The following is a 16,346-nucleotide window of genomic DNA, read 5'->3' as shown; positions in this document are numbered from 1 at the left end:
CCGAGCGCGTGGCCGGGACCCGGGGCTGGTCGCGTGACTGCGGGAGGCGCACGGCTTGCCAGCAGACCTGCTCCGGCTGGCCTCGGAGAAATTACAAATAAGACAAACAAGCTCGCCGAACGGCCGGGGAGGGGCCTGGGCAGCGGCGCCGGCCGGCGGGTGTTCTGATCCCGGGCGCTGCGCGGGCTCGCGCGCCACTGCTCTGGAGTCCCGACCTCCCCGGCTCCTCGCCCTGGAAAGCGGGGGAGAACTCCAAGATGCTCGGCCGCCGGTGGTGGTGCCCCTGGCTGGCGATCTTGTTTTCCCCGCACTCGCCGAGCGGGGGATGGAGGACGCAGGGTGGGAGCTCGGCCCCCTAGCTGGGCTTTTCCCCGGGGGGCCCCAGTCGCTCACATGACGGGGGAGGCGGGGAGCCTCTCGGCCTGGGTGCCTTAAGCTGGGGGTGAGCAGTGGTTAGTCCACCCTTAACCTAGAAGTCTTTGCTATTTCTAGGGGAGGCTAGGAGCTTAAGGGAGAAGCCTAGGAGGACGTCTTTCTATAAATTACCCTGGAATAGATGCAGTCTTTATCATGTATTCTGAACCCAAGGTCTCCTTCAATAAAAAATGAGAAAGGATTGCAAGATCAAAAAGTCAACTGGTCGCCCAAGTCCCTAATAAACTTTGTAGCTGTCTCAGACACATTTAGTTTAAAAAAAAAAAAAAAAAAAAGCGAGGTTACACCCCCGGCCCAGGTTCTTGCCTCCCAAGTACAGTTCACTGACGCGGGCTGCGTGTGGGAACTCGTCTCCTCTTTGTATTTTTCAATTCTTTGCCGGGTTGTAGCAGTTTCCTCTACCTGAGTCCAGCCGCCAAACACAACAGCTTCTTCCTTCCTCCACCCTTCTCTCCCACCAGACTCAACTTCTCGGAACCCACCCAGAACACCATTCAGATGCAAGTGAGTGACGCTTTTAAAGGGCGGCGGGTCTTCCAGGAGTGAAAGAAATCGGAAAGTCCGGGTTGCGAAGTGATTTCTAAAGCAACCACAACCGTGTCCTCACGTCTGAGATTGTTCGGGTGGTCAGAAAGTTGGCTCGGATTTTTCCAGTAGATCCTACAGAACGGGCTTTTCGGTCAACCCAGTATCTCGGCATTTCTCTGCTCCCCTTTGCAACTTGAAATTTACCTAGCAGTGTGCTCCTGAGCAAGGTGATGTAAGTTAAAACAGGATGGACAGGCTGTTATATCTGAAACAAAGGGTCTTTAACTGCCCTCCCTATCCTCCTTTTGTTCTGGATCAAAGTTACACATTTTACTGGAAAGGGATCTCCGGTTCTAACAGTGCCCAGCAGCAATTGTGCACAACAGTTTTCTTAGGCATCTATGCTACAGATGAGTGTGACATTTAACTTGTTTTCTTAACCCACATAGTATTTGCCCACTTTGTGTGCCTGCCTTGCTTCAGACACTCCAGAATGTAGGAGTTAGGAGGAACCTTGGAAACCCTGTGGTTCCACCTTGTCTTTTAACCACTGAGGAAAACGGACTCAAGAGAGATTTCTCTGGGTATCACCCAGAGTGATTCTCTTGTCTGCAGTCTGCAGGTCCTCATCTCCTATGAATGATTCAAAATGGCTCCTTCTCATGCTCTGGGCTGCTTGCAGCTGTTTCCTTGATGTGGCCTGTGGTCCCTGATATTTAAACACGACTGTCACTGGCCTTTGGTATGACCTTGCATTTAATATGACTAAAATGCAGATTCCAAAAGGGCAGGGTGAGACCCAGAGAGCAGTGAGAGAGGCAGTGCTTTCAAAGGCCGGACTTCCTACGTGATGGAGAGAAAATATTTCACCTGGCATCTAAGTAAAAAGGTCTCATCTTCTTTTTTTCTTTATTTTACGTCGAATGCCCCCACTTGGTTTACTGACTTGGAGAAGATGGAGAAGAGGGACAGAAAAATTAGGGCAGGTCTCAATACCATAATTTATACCCTACTCCTGAAATTATAGATTGTTGTTGAAATCTTTACACAGTTGTTGGACTACACCAAAATTCTTATTCTATATGAGCAAAATTCTTTATATGAGCATAAATTCAGATACCACATTATGTAAATTGAGACATTCTAGAGTATTACACCTTGCCACAGATGTTTGATTTTATTCGTGGAATTAATAGCTTCCAGAAAAGTAAAAAATGGATACTTTCATCCCCTACGCACCCTTAATATTTATTTAACTAATATGTAGGACCACCATTTTGTCGCTTTGTTAATCTTGAAAACCAAACGAGTCACAGTGACGCCACCTTAAGACGTCTGGCTGCCAGCAGAAAGGCTGTGCTTACTCCGACCTTGCTATGATCTAAAGTGTTTTGTTTACAGTCGAGGCACCGGAGAACTGCGGGGCAAATAGTGAGAGGGCAGGCGTCTGCTGTAGTAGCGACGAAGCGTGAAAAAAATACGACGGAGTCCCCGAAGGAAGAGAACCGGGAGCTGTGAGCGCCATCCTCCTGTGGAAAGTAGGCGGCGGCTTTAAAAGACTGAGCCCGGGAGAAGAATTTCCAATAAACAGCCTAAAGGCGGAGCCTGGGGAGAAGACAGAAAGTTACACTCGCGCTGCTCTGAAAAAGGGGGCTCGGCTGCCCCCAAAACCCGGAATCTCGTCCTGGGTGATGTTTTTGTTGTCAGTTTCACCCTTGGTAGTTTTCTCCTTAGAGCTGAGAAGTGGCTCAGAAGCCACCCAAGATTTGTATGTCCTTTAACAGCTTGGGAGAGAGACGAAGACCACAATTACTTAAAAGAAAACACCTGTGTGCTAGCCGAGTGTCCGGGCGGGGCGGCTGAGCAAGCTCGCGGACTCCCAGGTGCGGTTCCTCGCAGGGGGAAGTCAAGCAACCCCCAAAACTTCTGCGAAGGCGCACGCTTTTTGGCCCCATTGCCCCTCCCACCTCAAGCACACGATTTTAATCCTTCCTCGAGGATGTTTACGGTGAGGCGAGGCTCGTTCAATTTCGCTATGCTCCTAAACCGACATAGTTTCAGAGTTTGGAAATTTCACAATCTGTTTCTGACGTTTTTTATTCAATTTAATAAATATTTATTGAGCATCTTCTATTAATTTGCTTACTCTTTCTACAAATATTTTTTGAGTGCCTTGATATCCAAGACTCTGGGAATACAGAGGTAAACAAGCAGATTTACACTAGGATGACCGCTTGCACTCTAGTAGGGGGAAAGGAGACAGAAAAATACACAATAATACATGAGTGAAATATACATACCGCGGAAGGAAGTGATACATGCTATGGAGAGTAACAAGCAGAGGAGGGGGAAAGAGAGTGTTGTGAGGTCCCAGTGTGACTAGTGTCGTCCAAGAAGGCTTCATTGAGAAAGTGCCCTTGGAGAGATGCTCTGAGGACTCGAGAGAGAGCAGCCATGTAGTGTCCCCATAAAGGGAACAGCAGAGGACTTTCCTGGTGGTCCAGTGGTTAAGACTTCTTCCAATGCAAGGGGTGGGGGTTCCATCTCTGGTGGGAGAGCTAAGATCCTATGTGCCTCCTGACAAAAAAAAAAAAAAAAAAAACCAACACTAAAACATAGAAGCAATATTGTAACAAATTCAAAAGACTTAAAAAAAAGTTTTTTTTAATGGAGGATGGAGAGGAACAGCAAACACAAAAGTTCTGAAATGTGATTTTGTCTTCAAGGAACAAAGAGGAGAGAGGACCAAGTAACAGCAGCAACATCTGCTCAAATAAAGCAAGGTAGGTCTATGCAGGGTTTTAATCCATGACTGACTGACAGGGGAGGCCACTGAAGCAGGAGGAGGTTCTAAGCACTGGAATGATGTCCTCTTACCATGCGAAAGGTATTCTCCAAGGTTGTATTCTCAGCAGTGTGGAGAATGAAAGGATGAGCAAGTCACAATTCTTGCCTTTTAGGGCGTATTCATCTTAGAGGGCTCTCCTGGTGGCTCAGACAGTAAAGAATCTGCCTGCAATGCAGGGGACCGGGGTTCGATTTCTGGGTCAGGAAGATCCCCTGGAGAAGGGAATGGCTACCCACTCCAGTATTCTTCCTTGAAGAATCCCCAGGACAGAGAAGCCTGGAGGGCTACATCCATGGGGCTGCAAAGAGTCAGACACGACTGAGCGACTGACACTTTCTTAGATGAGGAGAACACCCTCTGCACAGAACTCCACAGACAGAAAGCAAAATATGGAAGAACTCTGTTCAAAGATGGAGTACAAAGGAGAGAGAAAGAGGAAGCTGTAAAGGAGGTGATATGAGTCAGATCTTGAAGAATGAGCAAGTGCCCTTGGAAAGATGCTTTGAGGACTCCAGAGAGAGCATGAAAATTAAAAAGCTGTATTGGCAGGGGTGGTAATTGGGGGTTGGGATCAGACAGTGGCAGGCATGGGGGTGACATGCTAGTGAAAAAGTCTGCTTTATTCAGTAAGCAAAGGAGCTTTTGGTGAAGAGAATAACATGATCATTGTTCAAACATGTCTCCTGACCAAGAGCAAGTCTGTACCCTGAGAAACAGAATCTAGGGACAGAGCCAAATGAAAGTTGGGTGGACGGTCCCATAATGGTCTTAATCGAAAGGGAACTGAGTTTTGCACAGAGCACGGATGTGAGGCAAAAGGGTAGAAGCATGAGCCAGGAGACCAGAAAAAGAGGGCTTGGAACAGAGAACAGGAGGCTGCCTGGTTTGAGCTACTGAGTTACAAAGGCATAGCTGCAGATACTTTGTATGCAGTGATCACGCCTTGACCAGGAGAGGAGGTAACAGTTAAGGGACCCAAGCTGCATAGATATGGAGTCTAGAAATGGAGACACAGATGTAGAGAACAAACTAACAAGGGGGTGGGGGGTGGGATGAACTGGGAGATTGGAATTGACCATATATACACTATTGATACCATGTATAAAATAGATAACTAATGAGAACCTACTTATAGCTCAGGGAACCCTACTGAGTGCTCTGTGGTGACCTAAATGGGAAGGAAATCCAAAAAAGAGAGGATATATGTATACGTGTAGCTGATTCAGTTTACTGTACAGTTGAAGACAACATTGTAAAGCAACTATACACCAATAAAATTTTTTAAGTTATTTATTTGGCTGTGCAGGGTCTCAGTTGTAACACTAGGGAATCTTTGATCTTTAGTTGCAACCCTCAGGATCTAGTTCTCTGACCAGAGACTGAACCTGGACCCTCTGCATTGGGAGCATGGAGTCTTAGCCCAAGGACCACCAAGGAAGTACCTCCAACAAAAATTAATTTAAAAAATACGGGACTATGCGCTCCCAATGCAGGGGGTCCAGGTTCAATCCCTGGTCAGGGAACTAGATCCCAAATGCCACAACTAACAGTTTGTATACCACAACTGAAAGATCTCTTGTGCCACAACTAATTGATTTGGTGCAGCCAAATCAATACATATTTTTTTAATGAATTTAAAATATTAAAGGACCCCAAGCTGTCATGGACAGTCGGATGTTTGGGTTCAGAAATGGCATCTGACAGCAGCATATAGGGTGGTTGTGATGAGCATGGAGGCACTGACATAAGGAGGTGACTTTGAAGGCTGACTGCAGTTGCTCAAGCAAGAGATGGGTGTGTGCCAAGTCGCTTTAGTCGTGTACGATTCTTGGTGACCCTATGGGCTGTAGCCCACGAGGCTCCTCTGTCCCTGGGATTCTCCAGGCAAGAATATTGAAGTGGGCTGCCATGCCCTCCTCCAGGGGATCTTCCTAACCCAGGGACTGAACCCACGTCTCTTGCATCTCTGGGTTCTTTACCACTAGCGCCACCTCGGCAGCCCTAAGCAAGAGATACTAGGGCCTTAAGCTGTGGCACAGAGGAAGGAATGCAAAACAAGGAATGAATGTGGGTTTGCTTAGGTAGTCAGAACAGATACGAGGGCTGGTGAAAGACGGAGAAATGGGGGATGACTTTACGGGTAATTGAGAGAATGGTGCCGTTAAATAAGAGAAGTAGCACACAGGGAGGATGCCGCAGAGACGGCTTGCTGTCCACCAAATTCCATTCTCCCCTTCTTCCTCAGTATCAGAATTGTAACCAGGCATACAGCTGCCCAGCTACATTAAATTTCCCACCCTCCTTTGTAGTTGGATGTGGTCTGATGATAGGTGTTTCCAGCAGAAAGTAGGAAAAAGTGATGTGTGTCTTCCAGCCTAGTGTATAAAACCTATCACATGACCCCTCCCCTTCTGCCCCTCTCTCACCGCTCCCATGGACTGTTAAGGTGAATATTACTGCAACCTTGGAAGACTCACGTTAAAGATGATAGAGTTGCCATCAATGACTTGACCCAAGAGGAGAAAATGAATTTCTACTTTGTCAAACCCTGTTAGTTTGGGTCGATTTGTTATAACATTTTATAGTCAATCTTAACTAATACCGGAGGGCAGAAAGAGAAGGCGGGTGACAGGATAATGGTTGGATAGCATCACTGACTCAATGGACATGAGTTTGCGCAAACTCCAGAAGACAGTGAAGGACAGGGAAACCTGGTGTACTGCAGTCCATGGGTCGCAAAGAGTCGGACATGAGTTATCGATTGAACAACAACAACAACTAATACAAATGGGAAAGTCTGGGAGATAAAGAATATGGAAGATTGAGAATTTGATTTGTTACAGTCAGTATATATATTGAAATGAACTATATCCTTGAGGGAAAAAAGAATAAGAGGTTATGTTCTTTAAGAGGGTAACAAAGGGACTTCCCTGGTGGTCCAGTGGTTAAGAATCTGCCTGCCAATGCAGGGGACATGGGTTCAATCCCTGGTCCAGGAAGATCCCACAGGCCTCGGAGCAACTAAGACCATGTGCCACAACTACTGATCCTATGTGCTGCAGCTACTGAAGCCCGCACACCTAGAGCCCACATTCTGCAACTAGAGAGTATTCCCCATTCGCCGCAACTAGAGAAAACCATCATGCAGCCATGGGGTTTCAACTCAGCCAAATAATAATAGTTAATTTTTAAAAACAGGCATGATAATCCCCATCCCACACAAAAATGGGTAACAGAGATAATACTGGAGACATGAATCTGACATGTAATGTAAAGATATGGTGTGGTTGGCAGGACTCTCTGAGACCTGTCTATATTTACAAATATGCTGAAAGTAATCATATGACCAGGTCTGATCCAGCGTAAAGTTTTCAAAAGTATGGGAAAGCATATGCGGAATGTTCTCCATATTTTTCATCACAGTTGAGCTGTGCAACACTCTTTTCTTCACTGCCCCACGCAACCTTCTCAGAGAGTTTGCTCCCTTAGCCTTTTCTGCTAAGGGATTATATGACATTGCTCCCATTTGCTTCCTGAAGATGACCAGAGAGGGGAGAGTCAGTAGCTATATGATTTGAACTTGGCTGACCAAATCCTCTCTCCTGGGAACTTCAAAACCAGGTCTCAAAAACTTCAGTTAGTAAACTATAAGTTAGAGATGCATAAGGTAGTACAGATTCGGAATTGAAAGAGCAGTTTTAAGAAAGCTATCTTTGGCCTATATGTGATGGAGATGGAGATGAAGATTGCCTGTAGTGTCAGAAGAAAGAAATGGACAAAGAGAGTTGGAGAAGAGAGACCATAGGTTTTCACATTTATTTATTTATTTGGCTGTTCTGGGTCTTCATTGCGGCATGAGGGATCTTTAGTTGTGGCATGTGGGATCTAGCTCCCTGACCAAGGGTTGAACCCCAGGGCCCCTTGCATTTAGCAGTGCAGAGTCTTAGCCACTGGATCACCAGGGAAGTCCTGAGACCCGGGTTTTAGACAGACAAATAACACTCAGCACCCTAAACTCCCCAGTTTCTGGATCCTGCAACTCGGGAGGTCCAACTACCTGGATTTCAGTTCCGTGGGAGAGCATGTGTTTGTAAAACAATTCCATTTTGCTCCAAGCTAGTTTGTTACTGGTTTCTATTAGTAGAACCCAACACATCCCTGATTAATACTTTACATATTTGAAAGCAGCTTCTTTGATTTCATCACATTTGACCCTCATAAGACCACCATGGCAAGACAAATGCCATTATCCTCTCTTGCAGATGAGGCCCCAAGATTAAGAAGACTGAGTGTTCCAAAGACACAAAAAGGTGCAGGCAAGTCGCTAGGACCAGTGTACCTGCCCTCTGGAAGCTGAGTCCAGAGTCCACTGTGATGACCCTTGTAGATGATGCAATGACTTAGTCAGTTTGTAAATTTTATCACTGAAGTTTCATTGGCTTAGTTTACCTACTATTCATCAATAGAAGCTTCTGGAGAAAAAGAGTCGAATTTCTGAAAAGAAAAATAGCATCTTTGAAGGAAACTGGACTCAAAATAGGTGTAAAACTGAGCTTAGGTCAGGCTTTAGAGAAAAAAATTCATGAGGCATTTTTAATTAGAGAAAAAAATTTTCATTTTGAAGTAAAATGTAGTAAGAAAATGCAGTATTGCTCGTTTCATAAGAAGGGGAAATAGCAGACTCTGGTTTCATGACCTTAATTTCTATGATTGAAACATAAATGGCCAACTTCTGTGAGTAGAATATGGAATTTGGAACAAAAAACATATTCACTACCAGCTCAGCATTTTCAACTGCATTCATTGAGAAGATATGAAGGAGAAAACCTCCCTCAATGACCATCTCAGTCTTCAGTTTACACAAACTTACAGCTAAAAAAATACTGGAAAGTGCTCATTTTCTGTTCCTGACCACTCTCTGAATAACTGTTCACATGAATATTTGTTCATTCCTTCATTCATTAAATTTTTAATGAGCTCTTACCAGATGCCAGACCCTCTGGGGACATAGCAGAAAACAAAGACAGCCAAAGTCCTGCTTAGTGGAATGGAGTTAATACTCAAGTATGGAAGGCAGACCATACTCAAATAAGTAAGCCCAGAGTGTCATGCCATTAAAGGTGCTCAACTAGTGTCATTGAGGGTGCAGAGAGTAATGAAGACAGGTGCTATATTAGGAAGGACTCTTTGATTAAATGACATTTGAACAGAGACCTCAATGAATTGAGGGCATGGACTACATAATTTTCTGTGTTCCAGGCAGAGGAAATAGCAAATCCAAGAGCCCCGAGGAATGTGCCTGGGATGCTAAAGAACAATAAAGGGACTTGCAAGTTAAGAGTATGTAGGGGCTGGGAGGTAGGAGATGAGATCAGAAAGAAACTAGAGGCCTGGATCATGTATACTTTATAAGATATGATAAAGACTTTCAATATTATTTCAATTGAGGTAAGCCATCTTTGAGTGGGGAGTTTTGTTTTGACTTTGGCTAATTTTGATCATTTTGCTGTGTGGGAAGTTCTCCAAAGAAGCCTGAGAGAAGTAGGGAGACCATTGCAGTAATCCAAAAAGAGGTCATGCTGATTCAGACCAGGGTGGTAGCAATGTATGTGGAAGAAAGGGTAGAGTTATGATATACGGCTTTTTAAATTTTTATCTTATTTTTAGTTGGAGGATAATTATTTTACAATATTGTAAAATATTGTTTCTGCCATTTACCAACATGACTCTGCCATAGGTATACATATATCCCCGCCCCACCCCCGGCCTTGAGCCACCTACCCTCCTCCCTTCCCATCTCACCCCTCTAGTTTGTGACAGAGCACTGGCTTTGGGTTTCCTTCGTCATACAGCAAATTCCTACTGGCTATCTATTTAACATATGGTGATGTGTATGTTTCCATGCTACTCTCTCAAATCACCACCCGCCCTTCCACCATTGTGTCCAAAAGTCTGTCTCCTTTGCTGCCCTGCAAATAGGATGGTCAGTACTATCTTTCTAGATTATATATATATGTGTTAATATATGATATTTGTGTTTCTCTTTCTGACTTACTTCACTCTGTATAATATGTTCTAGGTTCATCTACCTCTTTGGAACTGATTCAAATGTGTTCCTTTTTATAGCTGAGTAATATTCCATTGTGTGTATGTATCACAACTTCTTTATCCATTCATCTGTCAGTGGACAGATATGTTTTTAAAGATATAGCCAGCAAACTTTGCCAAATGATTGAAAATGGAGAGTGTATGGGAAAGAAGAGTCCATAATGACCCCAAGGCTTTTTGGCCTAAGCAACTGAAGAGGGTTCGGCCATATACTGAAATGGGGATTACTGAGGGAGGAACAAATTTTGCTTTGAGTGTGCTAAGTGTGAGATAGACATGGACATCCAAGTGGAGACATTGAGTAAGCAGTTGTATATATGAGTCTGGAAGTCAGGTGAGAGAGGTTTGTGTTGGAGACACAAATTTGGACATTTTCAGCATTTAGATGATATTAAAGCCTTGGGACTAGATAAGATCATGAAGGGAGTGAGTTTAGATAGAGAAGAAGCCTGAGCATTACAACTTTTAGAAATCAAAACTATGGAAGTCTCTTAACAGAGGAGAATATAAAGGAGCTACTGATGGAGTGGAGGAGAGCCAAGAGAGAGGTGACTCAGAAGCCAAGTAAAACAAAGTGTTTCAAGGACGAGAGAGGTCAAATGGTTCAAATGTTGCTGCAAAGTCAAGTAAGATGAGGACTGAAAACTGACCATTGGATTTGGTCATGAAGGTCATTGGTGATCATGATAAGAATAGTTCTGGCCAAGTGGAGGATATGAAAGTCTGGCAGGAGTGAACTAAAAGGTAAGTCATGTAATGTCCCTGCATACTATATACCCACATGAACAAAATAGGCACACATATACCTCATCTAAATAGAGGGTGGCTAGGTTCTAATATCAGGAGGCCAGTGTGGAAGCAGGCCTGGGGTGGGGCCTGGGTACTGGCAGATGGGGAGCTAAGCATGTGAAGAAGATGCCACCCACTGACCACCTTTGCTTGTTTCATTGTATGGTTTCACATTCTATAATTCCTTCAGTGTGTTTTCTTAACTTTCCAGAGAATTGTCATGTTGATAAATTACCTTAAACCTCTTGGAAAGGAGTCGCTTTTGGAGGCTGTACTAAGAGAATTAGCACTGAATGAGCTGTGCTTGTGAATCTCACATTTCACTCGGCTAATGTTCTGCTTAGAAAATCATCGCTTTATTGTAAATTCTTAGCATAATAAAAGGACATTGAGTTGTGTTTCTATTCTTGACAATAAGCCTTTTCTGACATTGTCATAATGGTATTTTTCTCCGAACCTCATTAATCTGCTTAAAGTCTTCCTGTATCAGTGAACCAATTACATCTCTAGTAGCTAATGCAATTTGCAATTTTTTGCCTTTTTCCTTAACTTGGGATTTGATTTTCTGACCTAAATGTTTCAGAGTGGTTTTCCATCTGGCTTCCTTCACCAAAGAAACAGAAACATCCAGAATAGTTAGGCCCTCTGTCGCCACATGAGGACAGAAGAGGGTAAGTAATAAGAATTCCCCCGCAGAGCATTCATGAAGCAGGAATGTAATTGACTTGCTGAGCTGTTTAAACAGCACGGGAGGGCAGCACAAGGCCAGAACTCTCGGCCCCAATCTGGCAAATATTCCAGACCATAACCAAACTTACAGCCTACATTTCTAAATGCACACAGAAGAGTTTTAAACCCCACCAAATTTAACTGAACTGTAAATCTGTATAAACTCTACCTATTGAACGTTTTCAGATCATTTTCATACATTACTCACATAATAATTTGAATTTAATGTTAATGTAGTTTATCATAGCAGAGGGTGTTTTAATACTTGTCTGCACGGTTAAAGTAAGTATTATAACCTTTAACAAGTGAGTAAGTAGAAATGAAGGAAAGAGGTGGAGACTTCCCTGGTGGTCCAGTGGCTAAAACTCTGCACTCGCATTGCTGGGGGCCCGGAGTTTAATCCCTAGTCTGGGAACTGGATCCCACATACCACAACTGAGAGTTTGCATGTTGCAACTGAAGATCTGGTGTGTAGCAACAAAGATCAGAGATCCCACATGCAGCATTTAAGACCTGGCCCAGCCAAATAAGTAAATAAATACATATTTTTAAAAAGATAAAAGGTAATTTGTCTCTGGTCACATGCAATTGGTGCAAAAATAATCCAAGCCTGATCCTATTCCACTACTCTTCAGAAAGACACCCCCCATCCCTCTAAACACATATAGACATATACACTGCCTCCATGACACATTCACCTTGACTTCAGAAATAAATATATGGCTTTCTTTTTCCTCAGGATTGCTTTGGTAATTCTGGGTCTTTTATGGTTTCATGTAAATTTTAAAATTATTTGTTCTAGTTCTGTGAAAAATGTCATGGATAACTTGATAGGGAATCATACTTAAATCTGCAGAATGCTTTGGATAGTATGGCCATTCTTAACAATATTAATTCTTTCAATCCAAGAGCATGAGACACTGGAGCAGTTAATTTTAATGAAACTGCTTTCAATTGGAATCAAATGTCCTCAATGAACTATATGTCCAAGGAGAAAGCACATGTCCCAGGGTTAAAGGTTCTAAAGCAGCACTGTCTGGCAAAAATATGAGAAACGTGCAATTTTAAATTTTCAAGTAGCTATATTTTCAAAAAGTAAAGTAAAAAGAAACAGGTGAAATATTTCAACATATAATCAATATAAAAACTATTAATGAGATATTCAACATTATTTTTTCATACTAAGTCTTTGAAATTTGGAGTGTATCTTACACTTACATCACATCTCAATTTGGATTGGTACATTTAAAGGCTCAAGAGTGGAACTTCCCTGGTGGTCTAGTAGTTAAGACTTCACTTTCCAATACAGCAGGTGCAGGTTTGATCCCTGGTTGGAGAGGTAAGATCCCACATGCCTTGAAGCCAAAAAACCAGAACATAAACAACAGAAGCAATATTATAACAAATTCAATAAAGGCTTAAAAAATGGTCCACATTAAAAAAAAATCTTAAAAAATACTCAAGAGCCTCACATAGACAAAAAAGACAATATAGCTCTAAAAGATTACTGTGATGTTGAGAACACCAGAGGAGATTTAATTGTGCTGGTATTTTTCATTAGCCTAGTAACTTTTATGGTCCTCAGGTAACAAAACTGCATAGGTTTTGAGTGGTCTGTTCCTAAGCTTGTATTTTCTCTAAGTTCTGTTATTTCTAGTGCGCTGTTTTTAAAAAATACTTGTCTTTTTCTGTATATACATATTTTCCTACCCTTCCTCCCAGCTAGAGATAGTCCTATGACAGTTCTGAGCAAGGAGATGTGAGGGGAAGTCTGTTATCATATGGGAAAGATTTTCCACCCTGATAAGAAAGGAGGACACAAAGAGAAAGCATTTTTCTCTTTTTTTCCTCCTTCTATCCCTTCCTTTCTCTTTGAACATTTCACCTGAGAACATGATGTTTGGTGCTATGGCTCCATCCTGAGACTGACAGAAGACTGCTAATTTGAGGATGGCAGAACAGAAAGGAGATGTACATGCAATCAAGAAGCCAGCTGGGCAAAGATGAGGATGGTAGAGAGCCTAGGGTGGAGTTCTCTAGCTGTTGCCAGAGTATTGTAGCACAGAAGATGTCCTTAATGGGCACTGCCCATTCACAACCAAAGTTCACCCTTTTTTCTCACATATGCCCCCACCCCCTTGCTAATGATTCCCTTCCATCTGACTGCAATATTCTTTCTTCAGGTGTGACAAGTGTGCTAGAATTACTCCCAACACTTGAAAGAGTGCAGGGCTAGAAGCAGCACAGTTCTCCTGCAGTCCCTTGTTCATCAATAAAGATTCATGCACAAACACTGCAATTTGGCTGTAACATGTTTAATACTTTTAAAATCTTAAAAATTATCTGTCATGAAAAAAGTTCTATCACTCAGTTAATAAGTAAGATTGAAAGTGAAAGTCACTCAGTTGTGTCCGACTCTTTGTGGCCCCATGGACTATACAGTTCATGGAATTCTCCAGGCCAGAATACTGGAGTGGGTAGCTGTTCCCTTCTCCAGGGGATCTTCCCAATCCAGGAATCGAACCCCGGTCTCTCGCATTGCAGGTGGATTCCTTACCAGCTGAGTCACGAGGGAAGCAGTAAGTAAGATTATAGTGTATTGATTCAACAAATTTGGGGTAATTGGGAATGCATAGAAGATTCCTTGTTCAGCAGTTCCTTATGTTTGGGTCACAATAATTCAAGAACCCATGTTTACATAAATATGCGACTACAAAAGGCAGCAGTTTTTTCACTGCTTTACAATCTCAGGGTAATTACAGAAGAGCATGCTCAGAATGCTGCTAAATAAATAATATGGATAGCAATTTTTTTTTTCATAGATAACGTTTTTAGCTACTGATTGTGGAAATTCTGGAAGTCTATTTCCTGAGTTGCATGACAGACTGAATGGGAAACCAATTCACTGGTGAGTTTCTTTTACTCATTAAAAGATTTTTTTTCAGTGAACAAAGATAAAAGTTTTATTTGACCAGTTACTGGTCTTACACTAACGTTTTCATCACATGTAAATGAACCAGTAGTCTCAAAGGATTGGTAGCTCTGTATCAACTCTTCATCCAATTTCCATTAGCACCATCTCATCATGTGCAATAAAAGCATTCAGTTTCTTTTACAGTTGTTGACTGCCTTGACAAAGTAAGCCGTGTTTATGAGCCAGTCTTAATCACCTTAATAAGTGAACAAAGAATCAATTCAGCTTATCTACATTTCTTTTCCTTCACCAAAAAAAAAGTCAATTCAATCCTGCTTAGAAAACTGGCTATCACCTTACCTCAACCAAATGAGTGCAACCCTAGATAATGGAGCAGGACTTTAAGTTCCTTCTCACTTTGGTACCAACTGTTGCCTTAAAAGTAAGTATCCAAATCGCTACATTTACTACACTTTACTATCATATCAAACATAATTTTAAAAAATTAAAAATCTAGAGGTTAATTTTTTAACGTTAAGGCACTCTGAGAACCATGCTGGAAGTGCCCAGAGCCTTCAAAATTTGGCCTCATTTGCACACATGTACATACTTTTCCCTTACTTAATTTCATGCGACCTAAAAATCTCATCTTCCTTTTGCAGAAAGTTTCTTCTATTACAAATTAAAGTCTTCAAATTCATTATTTGAAACCTAACAAATAGCCCAATAAAACGTCCAAATTGTAAACATCAAACTCAAAGATACAGATGCTATTATCCAACTCAAAGATACAGATCTAGGTTTAGCTGAATCTACCAGCAACTGAAGGCCGTTTAGAGCACATTAAAATGCATCATTAGAAACTCTTCCATTAAAAATACCTTAAAAAAAATTAACTTGCCTTGTTTTCAAACGGATCTAGTCATGTCTATAATATAACCAAAGTTTCACCAGATCTTCTCATCTTGTAAATATCATAGCCTTCTAAGCCATTTGAAACTGATTTTGAAGGGAACTTAAAGCCATTTTAAAAAAAATTGCTTGTTGGTTGGTGCTTTTTCCGGCTATTGCTTCTCGAGTCACCACTGTTTTTAGTTTCAAAATTTGCATGGCCGCCTTCTTGACTCTGCTGCAAGAGACATTCTTAACCATGGAGGTATTGCTCGAAATTTAAGTAAGATGGGCTTGAGCGTTAGGGTTATTTGCATCTTTTCCATTACAGAGTCCATATTTTTAACAAATACCTAAATTCCACCTCCGCTTTGGGGCTTAGAGTTGCTGCTTACCACTTCTTAGTTATGGTTAAGAGTGGCGCTATCACCTTCATTACCTTCAGTAGGACAGATCTGACAAGACAACGGTTTCTGAGTGTTCAAGAGCTTTCATTACCGCTCGTATTTTCCCTGGTTTCAGGCTTACACTTAACCTGTCCTGGTATCAACCTCCCATCCGTGTCCCCGGCTGACAACTACAGCCCAGGGCATGTCCTTACACGCCGGGCTCTTGAGGCGGGACCCAGCGGCCGTCCGAGGTAGTAAACAAAGCCTAGCGCAGGCGCAGTGGCGACAGGCGGATAAGCTGGTTTGCTAGGAGCCAATGGGATTTTTTGAACAGTAAAAAGTGGAAAAACAAGAAGAATCTCTACACCGCTCTAAGTTGATAGAGTGGTTGGCTTCTTCTGTTTTTACATACTTCTGACTTTTGTTTCTGAGGAACTTGTGGGACCTTCGAGACCTCGCAAGAAGCCCTTCCTAGAAGGGAAAACAGCCGCTGGTGTGTTGCCTACTTCTAGCCTCGTTTGTTCTCGCCGTGGAGTCCTGATATTTTTAATTTGATTACAGCATTAAATCACCGCACCTGGTGGAGGGGAGGTGGGGGAAAAGCCTCACAACACCATAAAAAAAAACTCTACTCGCCCGTCTGGCTCAAACATCGCGAGATCTGCCTGAGCGAACAGCACCACCCCCCTCCCCCAACTCTGTGCGGTTGCGCATG

General features: G+C 42.7%; 2 long non-coding RNA genes across 2 annotated transcripts; one reads left to right on the top strand and one right to left on the bottom strand.

Moving 5' to 3' along the window:
- Positions 1 to 14: 14 nt before the first annotated feature.
- LOC139030596 (uncharacterized) lies at positions 15 to 3,100 on the top strand. The gene is made up of 2 exons (XR_011482988.1): positions 15 to 939; positions 2,365 to 3,100. It is a non-coding gene; the product is annotated as an uncharacterized lncRNA (long non-coding RNA).
- LOC139030597 (uncharacterized) lies at positions 3,043 to 16,276 on the bottom strand. The gene is made up of 2 exons (XR_011482989.1): positions 12,656 to 16,276; positions 3,043 to 3,540 (listed from the first exon to the last, which is right to left on the bottom strand). It is a non-coding gene; the product is annotated as an uncharacterized lncRNA (long non-coding RNA).
- Between the last annotated feature and the right edge of the window lie 70 nt (positions 16,277 to 16,346).

This window comes from Odocoileus virginianus, chromosome 23, assembly GCF_023699985.2.
Source record: "Odocoileus virginianus isolate 20LAN1187 ecotype Illinois chromosome 23, Ovbor_1.2, whole genome shotgun sequence".
NCBI classification, from domain to species: domain Eukaryota; kingdom Metazoa; phylum Chordata; class Mammalia; order Artiodactyla; family Cervidae; genus Odocoileus; species Odocoileus virginianus.
Note: the sequence above shows the minus strand (reverse complement) of the source record. Positions and strands in the feature narration are given on the sequence as shown.